General features: G+C 41.7%; 3 long non-coding RNA genes across 3 annotated transcripts in view; 2 read left to right on the forward strand and 1 right to left on the reverse strand.

Annotated features, from left to right (window-relative positions):
* The first annotated feature begins 4026 nt into the window (after positions 1 to 4026).
* Positions 4027 to 5902, forward strand: LOC120106221. The gene is made up of 2 exons (XR_005508416.1): positions 4027 to 4627; positions 4720 to 5902. It is a non-coding gene; the product is annotated as an uncharacterized LOC120106221 (long non-coding RNA).
* A 253-nt stretch (positions 5903 to 6155) lies between these two features.
* LOC120106222 lies at positions 6156 to 12560 on the reverse strand. The gene is made up of 3 exons (XR_005508417.1): positions 9517 to 12560; positions 8063 to 8096; positions 6156 to 7038 (listed from the first exon to the last, which is right to left on the reverse strand). It is a non-coding gene; the product is annotated as an uncharacterized LOC120106222 (long non-coding RNA).
* LOC120106220 overlaps positions 8780 to 16944 on the forward strand; it is a 31028-nt gene continuing 22863 nt past the window's right edge. The window contains exon 1 of the long non-coding RNA XR_005508415.1: positions 8780 to 9380. This is a non-coding gene — a long non-coding RNA (uncharacterized LOC120106220). The remainder of the gene's footprint in view (positions 9381 to 16944) is intronic.

Consider the following 16944-nt stretch of genomic DNA (forward strand, 5'->3'; position numbering starts at 1 on the left):
AACTGGTGATATCCGGAGCGTAGATCAAGTTTTGAGAAGATTTGTGCCCCTTGCAGCTGGTCGAGCAAATCATCAATTCTCGTAAAGGGTATTTGTTCCGCACCATTACTCCATTTATTTCTCGATAATCTATGCAAAGCCGAAAAGTGCCATCTTTCTTTTTCACAAATAGTACAGGAGCACCCCAAGAGAAACACTAGGCCTAACGAAACCTTTGTCCAACAGCTCCTGTAGTTATTCCTTAGCACTTTTAATTCAGCTGGAGCCATTCGGTATGGGCCTTAGAATTCGGTCCAGTGCCAGGAATCAAATCAATGGAGAATTCAACCTCTCTATCAGGAGGTAATCCTGGCAAATCCTCTGGAAAGACATCTGGAAATTTCCTCACAATAGGAATGTCTTCTAGTTTGAGTTCTTCCAGCTGGGTGCCCACTACCATGGCTAAGAATCCTTCATCACTTTTCTGAAGGAGTCGCTTGGCCTGTATGGCTGAGATTACTTTTGGCGGAGGTAACACTCTGTTGCCACTAAAAGTAAACTCTGGTGATGAGAGCACAAAGTGCGATCTAAGTACCAATTAACTTAGCCTAATGCTAGCAAAATAATGATAAATAATAGATGTTAACATTTGAATGATTAATATTTTATCCTTAACACTTATTATAATTTTTAATATTATTTTATATAAATTCATCTAAAAAGGATGCATCCTCCCAACTGCAGAACAGAGTCTATGACTCTTTTTCCACGCACCCAAGCGACTCCCCAAATTCCGCAATGCAACCCCCCAAATTCCGCAATGCAACCCAAGCTTCCAGTCGTCCGTGAGCCAGGATCTGTGATCTGATCTCCCGCACCCAATCCTCCTAGCATCCTGATTCCATCCGCACCGGTGATCAGCTACCTTCCCGTCTTGACCGCGTTCTCAACCTCCCAGTCCCAGCGTCTGCTTCATCCACGGCATCCGGTCCTCGTCCTCCCACGCATCTCACCGCCTCGTCCACAGTCCAAGCCAATCCCAGCTCAGCTCCTCATCCTTCCGCGCCCAATCCTCTCCGCGAATCAAGCCAGCCTTCGCTCCCATGCTCCAGCAGCCGTCCATGCGATCACCGCCTCGTCCATGGTCCAAGCCAATCCCAGCTCAGCTCCTCATCCTTCAACGCCCTCCTCCTTCACAGCGACCGTGTGCAGCCTATCCTCCTGCGAGCCACCCGTGAAGCCCCCAGCATCCCGCTCTTCTCCCACGCCCATCCCGCTGATCCCGCCTGCAGCCATCCAGCAAACCGAGATCAGCGGCTGCTTCTTCCTCCGTTCCAGCCATTCATGAGCATCTCGGCGACCACCCAGCGGCCGTGATCAGCTCCCTTGCTTCCGGATCCACCGCCCAACTTCTTCCCGGATCATCCCGTTCATCTCACAAGTTCCCAGCATCCCGTGAAGTGAGCCATCGATCAGCGCCGGATCCGCCCGCGATCAACGTTCGAGATCCCCCTCCATCCGCCCATCTCCACCGTGTGCGCTCAGGAGGGATCAAACGCCATCTATATAGCATTCATTCGGGTGAAGAAACGGAGGGGGGGGGTGGGTGGAAGGAAGAGTGGAGCTGGGCTGCTGCAGTGGAAAGAAAAAAAAAGTGTAGAGAGAAATAGGGGATGCCCTGTTTCTGTTATTAAAAAAAAAAGTGAGAATGAGAGAGAGGAAGATGATGAGCTAAAGTCCCTGGTGATGGGTGAAGGAAGATCCTTTGGTGTACCAAGTTCATGATGTAAATTCTAATCCTTTTTTTTATACGATCTATCTTTTGATTATGTTATGATTCTTATATGTTGAAAATTCTTTTATGATTTATGCTTATTGATACATGTTTTCCTCAATTATTTGATTCATCATAGACGTTCTAAGGCACGTTGAATGCTTAAAAAGAGAATTCATGTTATCAAGAACATACTCAATAATTAAATTTTATTTGCTTATAATTTTTAAAAGAAAACAAAAGAATCATAGAATTTATCGCATGAACTTGATATTATTAAAGGAGATTCTGGATCTGTCACGCCCCAAATTCGGATCATGACACGGCCGTGCTATTGCCAAGTTAAGCATACAATAACACGCAGCCTCTTTAAAACTTCAATTACTAAACAAATATATTCATGAAAGTCATTAAATGTTCAGGTATTAAAATCCATACATAGCTTCTAAAAACAAAATCATCATTTAATATTTTATTATTCCCATAACCCTGAGGCTTGTCACGCTCCTTGTTCCTAGCATCTCCTATTCATCTGTAAGAACATAAATAAATGGATATGAGCTATAAAGCTCAGTAAGTAACAATGCATAATCTTAACAGATCAAGCATAATATTTTTCATACTAATGCATTATTTTAAGAAACTAACGATTGTAATAAAGAAAGCATTTTCTATAATCAAACCAGATGTAAACCTTTTGTCTTTATTCACTGCTTTGAAATCCGTACTTATCATTATTCTTGCTTTGAAATCCGTACTCATCATTAATCATGCTTTAAAATATGTGCTGTTATTATTCATGCTTTGAAATCTGTGCTTGTAATAAAGTAAACATTTCAAATAATCCAACCAGTCATAAAACTATGCATGTCCATTCATGCAACTTCATAAATATGATTATGCATCATAAAACTTTTGCCATTATTCTATACTTTGAAATTCATACTCTCAGATGGTAGTGTAGCTATGGCCGCTCTTATTCCCATGGCAAGGCCTTTACCACTGCAGGGTCTATCTTCCAGTTACTATTACCCACTGGCGGGGGTCGTAAAGCCGAGTTATTTTTACCCACTGGCTGGGGTCGTATGCCTAGTTACTGTTACCCACTGGCGGGGGTCGTACATAGCAATCTGAGAGTTCTTTAAAACATATCATGCTTTTCATAAATCTTTTCTCATCGATACATTGGAAAGTGAATAATGGCATCATGCTGAATAAAATTCATGATCATGCTAAAAACTTTATTTTTTTCTATGCATCTTTCTATAACATCATAATCATGTGTACATAATATAATAATAATAATAATGATGGATGCTATGTATCCAAAATCATGTAATCATTTGCTAACACATGCTTGATCTTAATTTTGTGAAGACATAAATAATCATATACAATTTCATAATCAAGTAATCACAAGTATTTGATAAAATATAAGATTATATTAGGTACTTTTTCCACAATTCTTATACATAATTCCAATTGCATAAATAATACTTTTTCATCTTATAAAACGTGATACATGATCCATAATAAGATTAAGACAAGTTACTTACATAATTTGCCCATCAAATGCCAATTCTTCAATACCTAGCAAGATCATTAAATTACATGTCACTGGCATATTTAATTTCTATTTATTTATAATCTTAAAGTCATTTACAACCCATCCATAGGACTCAATTTCATTTTCGGGTCCATAGCCCAATTTAATTTCTGGTTCAGGCCCATGGCCCAATTCAATTTCTGGTTCTGGTCTAATCTACTTCCTGGTTCGGATTTGATTAAATTCCTGATTCAGGTCTGGTTCACCTTCTGGTTCGGGTTTGACCCAATTGCTCTCTGGTTCAGATCAGGGCCCATTTGCATTCAGGCCCAAAGTTTAATTGGTTTCTGGATCAGGCCCGTGGCCTGATTCAATTACTGGGCCCATTTGTATTCAGGCCCAGAAACACAATTAGTTAATTTATAATTAATCTAAAAGGGAGCCTAGTCTCAAACTATATTCGATTTAGTCCCTATAATAAAATTTGAGCTCTTCAAGCCCAGTTAGTTTTAGTTTTAAGAACTCTAGGCTTGAATCAGGGCCCAACCCGGCTTCAGGCTTCTAAAGCCAAGTTTATTTGAAGCCCACTCCGGAATCAGGCCCATTTCGGAATCAGGCCCCTTTCGGCCCACAACCATTTTTTTATTTATTTTTTTCTTTTTTTTTCTTTTCTTTTCCCTTTTCTTTCTTTTTCTTCTCTTCTCCCTTCCCGAATCTTCCTCCCTCTTCTTTCTTTTCTTCTTTTCTTCTCCTTCTTTCTTCCTCCCTTCCCGATCTCCTCCTCTTCTCCTCTTCTCCCATGAAACTAGGAAGCGAGCTCGGAAGGGGCGCTCGGGAGGGAGACGGTCCGAGGTCGTGGGTGCCAGCGGCCGGCCAACATCACTCGCGGCTCAGTCTGGAGCAGTCGATTCCCCCTTTCTTCTTCATCCTTCTTCACTTCAGAAGGGAGGAGGGCGGCTCCCCCTCACGGAAGAGGTCTGTCGCGACCAGCGGCGCCCACGGCCGAACCCGTGGCCGCGCCCGCAGCGGCCGGCCCCCTCTCTGTTCTTTGGGGGTCGGAACCAACCCCCTTGAGAAGAAGGGGCCTCCGGCCCACCACAGCTCCGGCCGAAGGCCAGCGGAGCCTGCAGTCGGAGCCGGCGGCTCCTTCGTTCTCACTACAGTGGGGGAGAAACCCACCACTGTGGCTATGGCTGCGATCGAACTCACCGCAGCCAAAGAAGAGTTGTAGACGATCTCCCCGCGATCGGAAGAGGGGAGTAAGAGCCTCCGGCCGTCGACGGCTGCAGCCGAGCTCATCGTGCCGGATTCGCGACCGAGGACATCCGGTAAGCTCTTCTCCCTTTCTATCCTCCTCTTCTTCTTCTTCCTTCTTTTCATTTCTTTATTTCTCTTTTGTTTTGATTACTCATCCGGATAGATCGGAATATGAAATGAGAGGGATAGAGTGATCAGAAGACTCACCTAGCTCCGGGAAGGAGCTGTGGGGCTTTTCCGGTGAGCTGATGCATCTGCTCCGACGACGCAGTGCGGGGACGAGCTCCCTCCTCCTCCGGCGCCACTGTACTCGATCCGGCTTCTTACACAGAAGGAAGAGGGTGAGGAGTAGGGAGAGTGAGAGGTAAGGGATGAAGCATCCCTGAGTATCTGGGTTCTTATAGGCTCGGCGGGGAGGGAGAAGTGGTGGTGATCGTGGCTGTCAGGCGGTTATAACCGCCTCAACAGTTGTCGATCTCCACCGCCATTCTCCTCCCAAGTTTCCAAATGGGCCGGGATTTACATTCTCCCCCCCTTAAAAGAAATTTCGTCCTCGAAATTTTACATACTTTAATTTTTAAACAAATGAAGTTACTTAGTCTTTTATCCAACATTCTACTATGTTTCTGCTGCGCACTCTGATTCAAAACACTAAAATCTTTGGATTCACTAATAACTTTTGATCAAAATACTACTTGTATTATGAACTAAAGAGTTTCATATTTTCAATTTTCCAAGTAAAGCCTAAAAGAAAGAATATCTGATTCTTGAATACATCTAATCTAGATTAACTCTCAAGTCAATTGTTCCATTCAAAATCATCATATGGGCTCGTTACTGTAATTCCCAAAATGTATTGAATCTTAATTCTCTTATCAATTCAACTGGATGATTCCAAATCAAACTCTTATAACCAGATTTTTTTTTTTTTTTTTTCAACATAAGAGTTTCATTCATACTCCCCAAACATGTTCAAACCTCGAAGAGTATTTTAATTAGGTATCATAAAAATCTTTCATAGCTTAAAACTTAAACAATTTCTTATGAAGAGATCCTAACTTGCCACAAAATGATTAACTAATAAACAAATAATTACATTCTATGATAATATTCCATGATCAATTCTCTCTCACTAAATTTTGGTCAAAATCCAATTAATCATAACCTAAAATGTCCACCGAGAGGACTCCCAACATAGCTAATCCACACTTTGGCTACGAGCCCAGTTAGCAAGCATTTCAATTTCAATAAGTATCTCCAAAATCAAAGTCTCCACTCAATAATAAAGATCCCTTGTCAAATCATAAACTTAAACTTGAGATTAAACTAACACATCCAAAAGTGTCCAATAATTATGAAAAAGATCTAATAGCCCAATCCAACATGGAAATTCAAATAACTAGAATTCCCCAATCAATATGCACTTAAGAATTTAATCCACCAATAGAATACAACTATTTGCAATATCCAAGTATGCCAAAACCAATTATAATCCACATACGGATTTAACCTTGAAGAACAATCCTTTATAATACTATATTAAAATAAAATCCTTCTTGACTCATTCCAATTCTATGACCATGTACAAATCACACTCTAATAATCACATCCAAATTTATATCAATTTTAAACTTTCGAGTCATTTATACACTATCCGAACATAGTATAACCGCTATGTCATAGTTAACCTTCCTACACTTATCTTAGGTCAAACATCTCTCATCATGATCAAAACATCTTATCCAGTACTTTCGTATTTATCGAATACCAAACCCGGTACTTAAAATGCTTAGTGATCTTTCACTTAAGCTGAATGTAATTTTTACTACTTTTGTCATGTCCCAAGTGATCATAACCTTAAGCTATGATACATTTCTGTTGCAAACCCTAGTGATCTTAAACTTATTCTTTGATTCTAATTTTGTCACAATCCCATGTGATCATAACTTAAGCTCTAGCAGTTTTCCAATCACAATTCATAATGATCTTAACCTACGCTTTGATAGTTTTTCTGTCACAATCACGTCCCTAGAATGGCTTGTATTAGCCCTACATTCCTTCTTTTTGTTGCTCATTGTCACCTAAGACAATATAAACCAATATTATTATTTTATTTTCCTTTTTAATTTATTTTATTATTATTATTATTATTCCAATTATGTGAAAGCTGACTTAGCTACCCATTCCCATGATTAATTTTAAAGTTTTAAATCATGGTTAAACCTATTGCTCTGATACCACTAAATGTCACGCCCCAAATTCGGATCATGACACGGCCGTGCTATTGCCAAGTTAAGCATACAATAACACGCAGCCTCTTTAAAACTTCAATTACTAAACAAATATATTCATGAAAGTCATTAAATGTTCAGGTATTAAAATCCATACATAGCTTCTAAAAACAAAATCATCATTTAATATTTTATTATTCCCATAACCCTGAGGCTTGTCACGCTCCTTGTTCCTAGCATCTCCTATTCATCTGTAAGAACATAAATAAATGGATATGAGCTATAAAGCTCAGTAAGTAACAATGCATAATCTTAACAGATCAAGCATAATATTTTTCATACTAATGCATTATTTTAAGAAACTAACGATTGTAATAAAGAAAGCATTTTCTATAATCAAACCAGATGTAAACCTTTTGTCTTTATTCACTGCTTTGAAATCCGTACTTATCATTATTCTTGCTTTGAAATCCGTACTCATCATTAATCATGCTTTAAAATATGTGCTGTTATAATTCATGCTTTGAAATCTGTGCTTGTAATAAAGTAAACATTTCAAATAATCCAACCAGTCATAAAACTATGCATGTCCATTCATGCAACTTCATAAATATGATTATGCATCATAAAACTTTTGCCATTATTCTATACTTTGAAATTCATACTCTCAGATGGTAGTGTAGCTATGGCCGCTCTTATTCCCACGGCAAGGCCTTTACCACTGCAGGGTCTATCTTCCAGTTACTATTACCCACTGGCGGGGGTCGTAAAGCCGAGTTATTTTTACCCACTGGCTGGGGTCGTATGCCTAGTTACTGTTACCCACTGGCGGGGGTCGTACATAGCAATCTGAGAGTTCTTTAAAACATATCATGCTTTTCATAAATCTTTTCTCATCGATACATTGGAAAGTGAATAATGGCATCATGCTGAATAAAATTCATGATCATGCTAAAAACTTTATTTTTTTCTATGCATCTTTCTATAACATCATAATCATGTGTACATAATATAATAATAATAATAATGATGGATGCTATGTATCCAAAATCATGTAATCATTTGCTAACACATGCTTGATCTTAATTTTGTGAAGACATAAATAATCATATACAATTTCATAATCAAGTAATCACAAGTATTTGATAAAATATAAGATTATATTAGGTACTTTTTTCACAATTCTTATACATAATTCCAATTGCATAAATAATACTTTTTCATCTTATAAAACGTGATACATGATCCATAATAAGATTAAGACAAGTTACTTACATAATTTGCCCATCAAATGCCAATTCTTCAATACCTAGCAAGATCATTAAATTACATGTCACTGACATATTTAATTTCTATTTATTTATAATCTTAAAGTCATTTACAACCCATCCATAGGACTCAATTTCATTTTCGGGTCCATAGCCCAATTTAATTTCTGGTTCAGGCCCATGGCCCAATTCAATTTCTGGTTCTGGTCTAATCTACTTCCTGGTTCGGATTTGATTAAATTCCTGATTCAGGTCTGGTTCACCTTCTGGTTCGGGTTTGACCCAATTGTTCTCTGGTTCAGATCAGGGCCCATTTGCATTCAGGCCCAAAGTTTAATTGGTTTCTGGATCAGGCCCGTGGCCTGATTCAATTACTGGGCCCATTTGTATTCAGGCCCAGAAACACAATTAGTTAATTTATAATTAATCTAAAAGGGAGCCTAGTCTCAAACTATATTCGATTTAGTCCCTATAATAAAATTTGAGCTCTTCAAGCCCAGTTAGTTTTAGTTTTAAGAACTCTAGGCTTGAATCAGGGCCCAACCCGGCTTCAGGCTTCTAAAGCCAAGTTTATTTGAAGCCCACTCCGGAATCAGGCCCATTTCGGAATCAGGCCCCTTTCGGCCCACAACCATTTTTTTATTTATTTTTTTCTTTTTTTTTTTTTTCTTTTCCCTTTTCTTTCTTTTTCTTCTCTTCTCCCTTCCCGAATCTTCCTCCCTCTTCTTTCTTTTCTTCTTTTCTTCTCCTTCTTTCTTCCTCCCTTCCCGATCTCCTCCTCTTCTCCTCTTCTCCCATGAAACTAGGAAGCGAGCTCGGAAGGGGCGCTCGGGAGGGAGACGGTCCGAGGTCGTGGGTGCCAGCGGCCGGCCAACATCACTCGCGGCTCAGTCTGGAGCAGTCGATTCCCCCTTTCTTCTTCATCCTTCTTCACTTCAGAAGGGAGGAGGGCGGCTCCCCCTCACGGAAGAGGTCTGTCGCGACCAGCGGCGCCCACGGCCGAACCCGTGGCCGCGCCCGCAGCGGCCGGCCCCCTCTCTGTTCTTTGGGGGTCGGAACCAACCCCCTTGAGAAGAAGGGGCCTCTGGCCCACCACAGCTCTGGCCGAAGGCCAGCGGAGCCTGCAGTCGGAGCCGGCGGCTCCTTCGTTCTCACTACAGTGGGGGAGAAACCCACCACTGTGGCTATGGCTGCGATCGAACTCACCGCAGCCAAAGAAGAGTTGTAGACGATCTCCCCACGATCGGAAGAGGGGAGTAAGAGCCTCCGGCCGTCGACGGCTGCAGCCGAGCTCATCGTGCCGGATTCGCGACCGAGGACATCCGGTAAGCTCTTCTCCCTTTCTATCCTCCTCTTCTTCTTCTTCCTTCTTTTCATTTCTTTATTTCTCTTTTGTTTTGATCACTCATCCGGATAGATCGGAATATGAAATGAGAGGGATAGAGTGATCAGAAGACTCACCTAGCTCCGGAAAGGAGCTGTGGGGCTTTTTCGGTGAGCTGATGCATCTGCTCCGACGACGCAGTGCGGGGACGAGCTCCCTCCTCCTCCGGCGCCACTGTACTCGATCCGGCTTCTTACACAGAAGGAAGAGGGTGAGGAGTAGGGAGAGTGAGAGGTAAGGGATGAAGCATCCCTGAGTATCTGGGTTCTTATAGGCTCGGCGGGGAGGGAGAAGTGGTGGTGATCGTGGCTGTCAGGCGGTTATAACCGCCTCAACAGTTGTCGATCTCCACCGCCATTCTCCTCCCAAGTTTCCAAATGGGCCGGGATTTACAGGATCCCTACACCATCTTAATCTATCCAAACTTTGATTCTCTATTGACTGGTTTACTTTCTATTTGCGAACCATCATCTTAATCCACAAGTTTATTGAATCAATTAATCTAAAATTAAGCTAATAACCCATAGATCGTTCCCTGAGGAATCGACCTCGGACTTTCGAGTTATACTACTTGTGCGATTCTCCTGCACTTGGGAGAACAATTTTTCGAAAGCACTATCTGGCTGACCAGAAATTTGAAATTTTACTATTTTCTCGAAGCAGTCAATAGTGGCATGATATGCTGCCAACCAGTCCATCCCAAGGATCATGTCAAAATCCTTCATCTCTAGGACTAGTAAATCTACTTTCATTTTTCTGCCTTCAATATTCAAGATACAATCTTTGCAGATAGAGTTAACTAAGATTACATCTCCATTAGGGATGGAGACACACAATTCAGTCTCTAGTGGCAAAGAAATTAATGTACTATTTCTTCCGACAAAATCAACAGATACAAAAGAATGAGTAGCTCCAGGATCAATCAAAATATAGACATTCATGGATGAGTTTTCAATTGTACCTGTCACCACGGTGTTAGAGGCGTCAGCATCGTGTTGTGTAAAAGCATAGACTTACCCCTGAGTTCTAGGCCTCTGCTGTCCTCCTCATTGTTGTTCATTCTGAGTTGCTTGGTTGGTTGGAGCTCCCTGAATAGGCTGAGATGCCTGTCAAGTTTGTTGCTCTCTGTGATTAGGACAAGTGTTTGCCCCATGGCCTTGTTGGCCACATGAAAAACAATTCCCATTAAACCAGTGACAGTCTCTTCGATAGTGGGGGCCGCCACATCTATAGCATTTTACAGTATCCTTGTGCTGAGTTTTATCATTCACAGTAGTTTGTTTCTTGGGCTTGGATTCAGTATTTCTGCCATGCTTATTTTGTAGCTCAGCTTGTTTGTTCCTTTTTTCAAAATTCTTTCCCTCTCTTCTTGAGTGTCATTTAAGCCCCTTTCAACTACCACAGCTTTGTTAACCACATCCTTATAGGAAGAAAGCTCGAAGGTAGACACCTGTTGTCTGATTCGGGCTCTAAGTTCACTTTCAAACTTCTCAGCTCGTTCTCTTTCATTCTCCACCTGTCATGGGGCATACCTGGCCAGTTCTTCAAACTTTACAGCATACTCTCCGACCGTCATATTCCCCTGCTCTAACTAGGTAAACTCTCGAAATTTCTACCGTCTCACGTTTGGGGGAATATACTTGTCACGGAAAAGCTCCTTAAATCCTTCCCAAGTCAAAGATGTAGCATTCTGTCCCATCTTTTCTCTTTTCACATTCCACCAAATATCCGCTTCTCCCAGCAGCATAAATGTAGCAAAAGTAACCCTATCCTCATCAGGGCATCTCAGAGCGTTGAAAACCTTTTCCATTTCATTCAGCCAAGTCTCGGCCTCTAAAGGGTCAGAAGTGCCTTTAGAAGCTGAAGGTGCAAACTTTTTGAATTCTGCCAAACTAACATGATGCTCTTGCCGACTTGTAGCCCCCTGTACATACTGAGGAGTCATCTGCTGCTGCTGATGTTGTAACTGTTGCTGCATAAATTATTGCTGTTGTTCCATGAAGCGTTGTTGCATCTCCATCATTCTCATCATGTCTGAACGGAAAGTAGCTTGTTGTTGCATCATTGTTTGCATCATCTGAGAAGCACTCAGTGGTTCATTAGGCTGAATTCCAGGCTCACCCGAGGTTCCTATCCTTGGAGTTTCTGGGGTTCCCATTTCCAGAGCACTACCAATAGGGTTGACGTGGTGTTCCTGCGGGTGCATACTCCTGGCCGGCGAGGGTGGAGCACCTACTTGTTGTTCGGAGGGCGTCCAAGCAGCAGAGCCATCAGCAAAGTGAGTCGGCCTCCTATTACGCCCACATCCACTTCCTCGTGCCATATCAACCTACACAAGTTACTTTTAACATTTTAAGATTGTAAAGAAAATGTATCTAGAGGGTACTTTAATAAGTCATCAGATATTTTTCTCCCACTCACACTCGCCTGAACCTAAACCTTAAGCTCTAATACCACTCTGTCATGCCCCGATCCCAGCACCCGGGTCCGGTACGTGACCGGCCGCATGAGCCCTAGAGCAGTGCCCTAAAGATCATGCAAGACCTAAGATAAACAAAAATCCAATAAATCCACAACTAATTAATTAATTCAAATTGACAAATTCAACATGTCCAGATAATCAATTTGATTCAATTACAAGATCTTTAAATGTTCATCGACATCGACATCAAAGAAAGATAAATTGACTAACTAGCTAATGACTTTGATACTCGCGCCCCGCGCCCAACCCATCCATGTTTATGCATCCTGCAACTCTAAAAAGAGAAAACGAAAAGAAGAAGAGGGGGTGAGCTTTACAGCCCAGTAAGAATCTCTACACATCCATACCAACACAATAATAATATGAATTTGAGAACCATGACAAATCGATGCACATTTCATGAAATCATAAACAGTTTCCAAAAGACTCAAATAATCAATATAATTATGTACATCCAACATCAATGAAAGTCCAGCCACACAAGAATGATATAGTATATAATAGCTTATAAATCATTATGACTGTTTTCAATACTTTTTCTTTCCATTCTATGTTAACTCGATCCGGATCAATTATCTTTCCGACTTTGGGCTACATCCCGGTCACGTTTCCGGCCCGTGATGGGGCAATCGATAGTATCACATTTCCGGCCTGTGATGGGGCAATCGATAGTGTCACAATTTTCAGCCTGTGACGGGGCAATCAATAGTATCATATTTCCAGCCTGTGACGGGGCAATCGATAATATCACATTTCCAGCCTGTGATGGGGCAATCAATAATAACGAGATAAGCCCAAAGTCCCTGTTCATTTAATCAATTCACAAACACACATCCATTCCCTTTTCCACTTTATTTTCGGCCTAGACTAACCATGGTCACGTTTCCGGCCCGTGATAAGGCAATCAATATAACATGATTAGTCCATACCACCACATCCATAAATGCAATTATGCAGGTATAGGTTATACACATACATGCATCCATCATAATACCAATCACAAGCTAACACGATCAAAATATAATTTAATATAAAACTATTTTGCTTTGTCTGGATCATAGCATATCAAACATATATAGTGCAAAAATATCTATATCATGTAGGATTGGCGTACAAGGATTCTTACCCTTTATAAAAAAACTCAAACAACTAATCACCCGCCCTCACGGCGATCTACGAACCGGAATGCGCAGGACTCTGCTCAGCATCCTCTCGTCCAATAGATTGTTCTCCTACAAAACCAAGTTATCATTAAAAATTATCCAAGACATATAAAAACCCAAGACTCCCGATGGATCCTCTTAAGGGTCCACCAGTATCTAACACCCCAGGATTAACCATCAGTCCATGATTTCCCTATATTAAACAAGAGAAAAAAAACAAAGCAATAAAAGAGAGCAATTAGAGAGAAAGAAAAACAAAGAATTGTTCTTTCTCTCTCTCTTTCTTCCTCCCGTCAACAAAATATCAAAGAAGAAAGGGTTGGCTCTCTCTCTCTCTCTCTCTCTCTCTCTCTCTTTCTTCGAGCGCTCGGCAGTAGGCGGCCCACGGCCGGCGACGCTCCCTGGTCGTCGGCCTGTGTGGTGGTGCCGGCGGTGCCACGCCCGGCAACGGCCGGCCGGAACGAGAGAGGAGAAGGCGGAATAAGGCATCGGCTTCTCCATCAACCCAGCGGCTTCCCGGCCTCACTTCCAAGGAAATAATAGCCAAAGATGAAGGAGAAGATGCTCACCCTGCCTTCGGCGAGCTCCCCCCGACCGACTCGACGGCGAAAGCTCCAATCCTCCCCGCGGTAGAAACCCAATCTCTTTCTCTCTCTTTTTTTTGTGTGCGTGGAAGCCTCTCGGCTGATGCCCTAGGGAGAGGAGGAGGTCTCGGCCCGATTGCTAGGGTTTTTATCACCCTAAGATCCTCCTTCCCGGTGGATTCGTGAGGAGGGGGAAAACTTTCCGAAAATAGGGAAGGGAGAGCGTTACGATCGGGAGACTCCCTCCCCCATTTTCACGAGTTGGGCCGCCCTTGCTCAGAGGCCGGCCCAACTCAAACGTGGGTCTCTACAAGATCTAGCGCACTCACTAAGTCCCAAGCAATATACATGCGGATCTGAAAAAATAGAGAAAACATAATAATAAGTTATACTAGTTCAGTAAGAAACATAATACTCCAAAGTAAGGTCAAATCATGCCAAATAATTTAGTTAAAAGCACAAGGCATTGGCTGGAAAATAAATCATTTCTCGAATAATGCATATTTTTTTTTGAAACATACTATAGTTTTCAGAAGAAATGCCAAAAACAGAACTCAGCAATCAAAAATCGGGCTATGGCCACGTAACCCAGTGGCATGGGTCGCACAAAGTGCCAAACACCACTATTATCACTGCTAGTATGGTGTCCAAATACCACCATTTTAATCACCGGTGGTGCGGTGCTGAAACTAGTTTCTCACATATTACTTACCTCTTGTCGCCTCAAAAATTTCACTTCAGTTAGACGGGTCAGGTGCAACTATTTTAATATCATAAATTTCATCATCATGCCCCCAATTAAACATTGGTTTTCTTCCTCCGATGAAAACCTAATAAAGCTCCAATGACGTCCTCTAACTCTAGGGTCTCCTTTCCTCATGTTAAAGTTGTAACTAAATTTTTGTACGTAGGAGAAGCGGGTAAAAAATGCAATAGCATCAACGCTTTGTCTTCGTCTTCGAATTTCACATCAACATGCTGCAGATCCCTGATACTCTGGTTTAACATGTTGATATGTTAGATTAAATTAGCACCCTCTGCCATCTTAAGATCGTACAATTTTTACTTAAGATAAAGCTTGTTTATCAACGACTTTGATATATACTGACTTTCCAATTTTGACTAAATTGCCGCCGGAGATTCCTCGTCTATGACATGATACATCACGTCATCAGCCAGACAAAGCCATATATTTGAAACAGCCTTAGCCTCCAATTTCTTCCACTCTGCATCACCCATGCCATCTGGTTTCTTTCCATACAGGGCTTTCACCATACTCTACAGTACTATTAGATCCGTCATCCTCATCTGCTATAGCCCAAAATTTCTAGTTCCATCGAACTTTATCACATCGAATTTCGCAGAAGAAACCCCTATCATCTTATCTCACGCTCCTTGATCAAAAGTGGGCAAAGTTGCATGGACGTGGGGAAACACTCATGTAGTTGTCCTCCTCCACGAGATCTGGACGCTGCAAGCGGCAACGCAGATGCAGACGGACATAGGCGTGGTCTTCGTCGGTTTTGTCTCAGGAGTTTTTTCCCTTTCTGACTCTCAGGATCCGCTGAACACAAGGAAGAAGATGTCTTAGGGTCTGGGCTGTATGGGAACGCCGGAGACGTCACACGAGCCCTACACGAATCGGGTCCTGGATGACGTCGGCGGGGCTTTCGGCAGTGGCGTAGTGCACGGGGGCTTTTCCTCTTTCCTTGGGAGCCGCCGCAAACAGAGAAACACAGGAACCCACTATTGTAGCCAAAACAGAGATATTACAGAATAAACTAAGCCAAAATCAAAACCAATTAGAAGCAATATTTACATAGGCAATATATCAAACACCTAAAGAACAGAAAAAAAACATACCATATTTACATTAAAAAACCCTCCAAAGCAGAGGAAAAAAATCACGGAGCAAATCCAAAATCAATCCACTATAATAAATATAGAGTTTACAATACTCAAGTTTATGCCCAAAACTTGAGTTATCAATAAATTGAAAAAACACCAATATCACCTTTCTAAGAGTAACAATAAGCTCACCCAAACCAGCACAATGTGATGAACCCAAAAATATAATGAGATCCCTAATAATGAATACTACAACTCTCTACAGCATCCAAGACAATTCTTAGATAAAAACCTAATTTGTTAAATCTCTGTGTGAAAAACCACACCAAAAAAAAGGAACAAGAAAAAGAGCATGTTTCTTCTTCTGTACGGTGCGTGCAAAACTTTAGATTTTCTGCTCGCGCTCTCCTTTCTTTTGCTTTCTCTACCGTTGCTCCCTCTTCTTTTTTTCCACCTGCAGCCTCTGTTTTTGAGTCTTTTTTTTTTCATCGGCCGCAAGCCTCCCTTTTGTTTTCTCTTCATGCGTATTCTTTTCCTTCACGGCACTCCCGTGTGATTCTGCCAAAAAAACAAAAGGAGATGCCCTAGTGGGCTTTCTAGGTCTCCCAAAGTGGGTTGGACCCACTTACAATCTCCCCCTCCAGCCTACAGAGGGAGAAGACTATACTTTAACTTGCTAATTAAAATCCATGCCGGCCAATCGGGCACAAAGTTTCAGCTTCTTTCTGGTTACAACTTTCATCATCATGTCAGCTGGATTCTTATTAGTGTGAATCTTCTGTAACAGTACTAACTGCTCTGCAACTGCCTGGCATAGGCAATGTATTGCCCAGTAGATACAACCCAAGAGGGAGGGTGAATTGGGTCTTATAAAACTTTTAAGCTACTTCTAACACTTTTCAATTAATTATGCTAAGTTGCATAGTTGCACAGTGGAATTTAAACTTAGCAATAGGTTGATTTATCGAATGAGACTTGATTAAGTAAATTTAATATGCTTGCAACTAAAGGATGCGCGGATAAGAGTTAAGCATGCAATTTATCTAGGTAAGTAAGTGAGCAAGATAGACAATGACAAAAAGCATCACAAACACAACAAACATATAGTGGTTCGGTGCACCCCAGCACCTACATCCACTCCCCAAGACCTCTTGGAAATTTCACTATAATCCTACAGATTACAGCCGGTTGTTTTACAAGCTCACAACCCAACTTGTTGTTTTACGAGGTCACAACGAACTCGGTCGGTTTTCCCAGGCTCACCGACTAGAACCACCCGATTGTTTTCACGGGCTCACAATCCAACCCAGTTGGTTTTCCCAAAGGCTTTACCAACCACAACCTTACAACGATTGTTTTCCGGGTTCACAATCAACCCAGTTGGTTTTCCCAAAGGCTCACCAACCACAACCTTACAACGTTGGTTTT

The sequence above is a fragment of the Phoenix dactylifera genome, unplaced genomic scaffold, assembly GCF_009389715.1.
Source record: "Phoenix dactylifera cultivar Barhee BC4 unplaced genomic scaffold, palm_55x_up_171113_PBpolish2nd_filt_p 000492F, whole genome shotgun sequence".
Taxonomy (NCBI): Eukaryota; Viridiplantae; Streptophyta; class Magnoliopsida; order Arecales; family Arecaceae; genus Phoenix; species Phoenix dactylifera.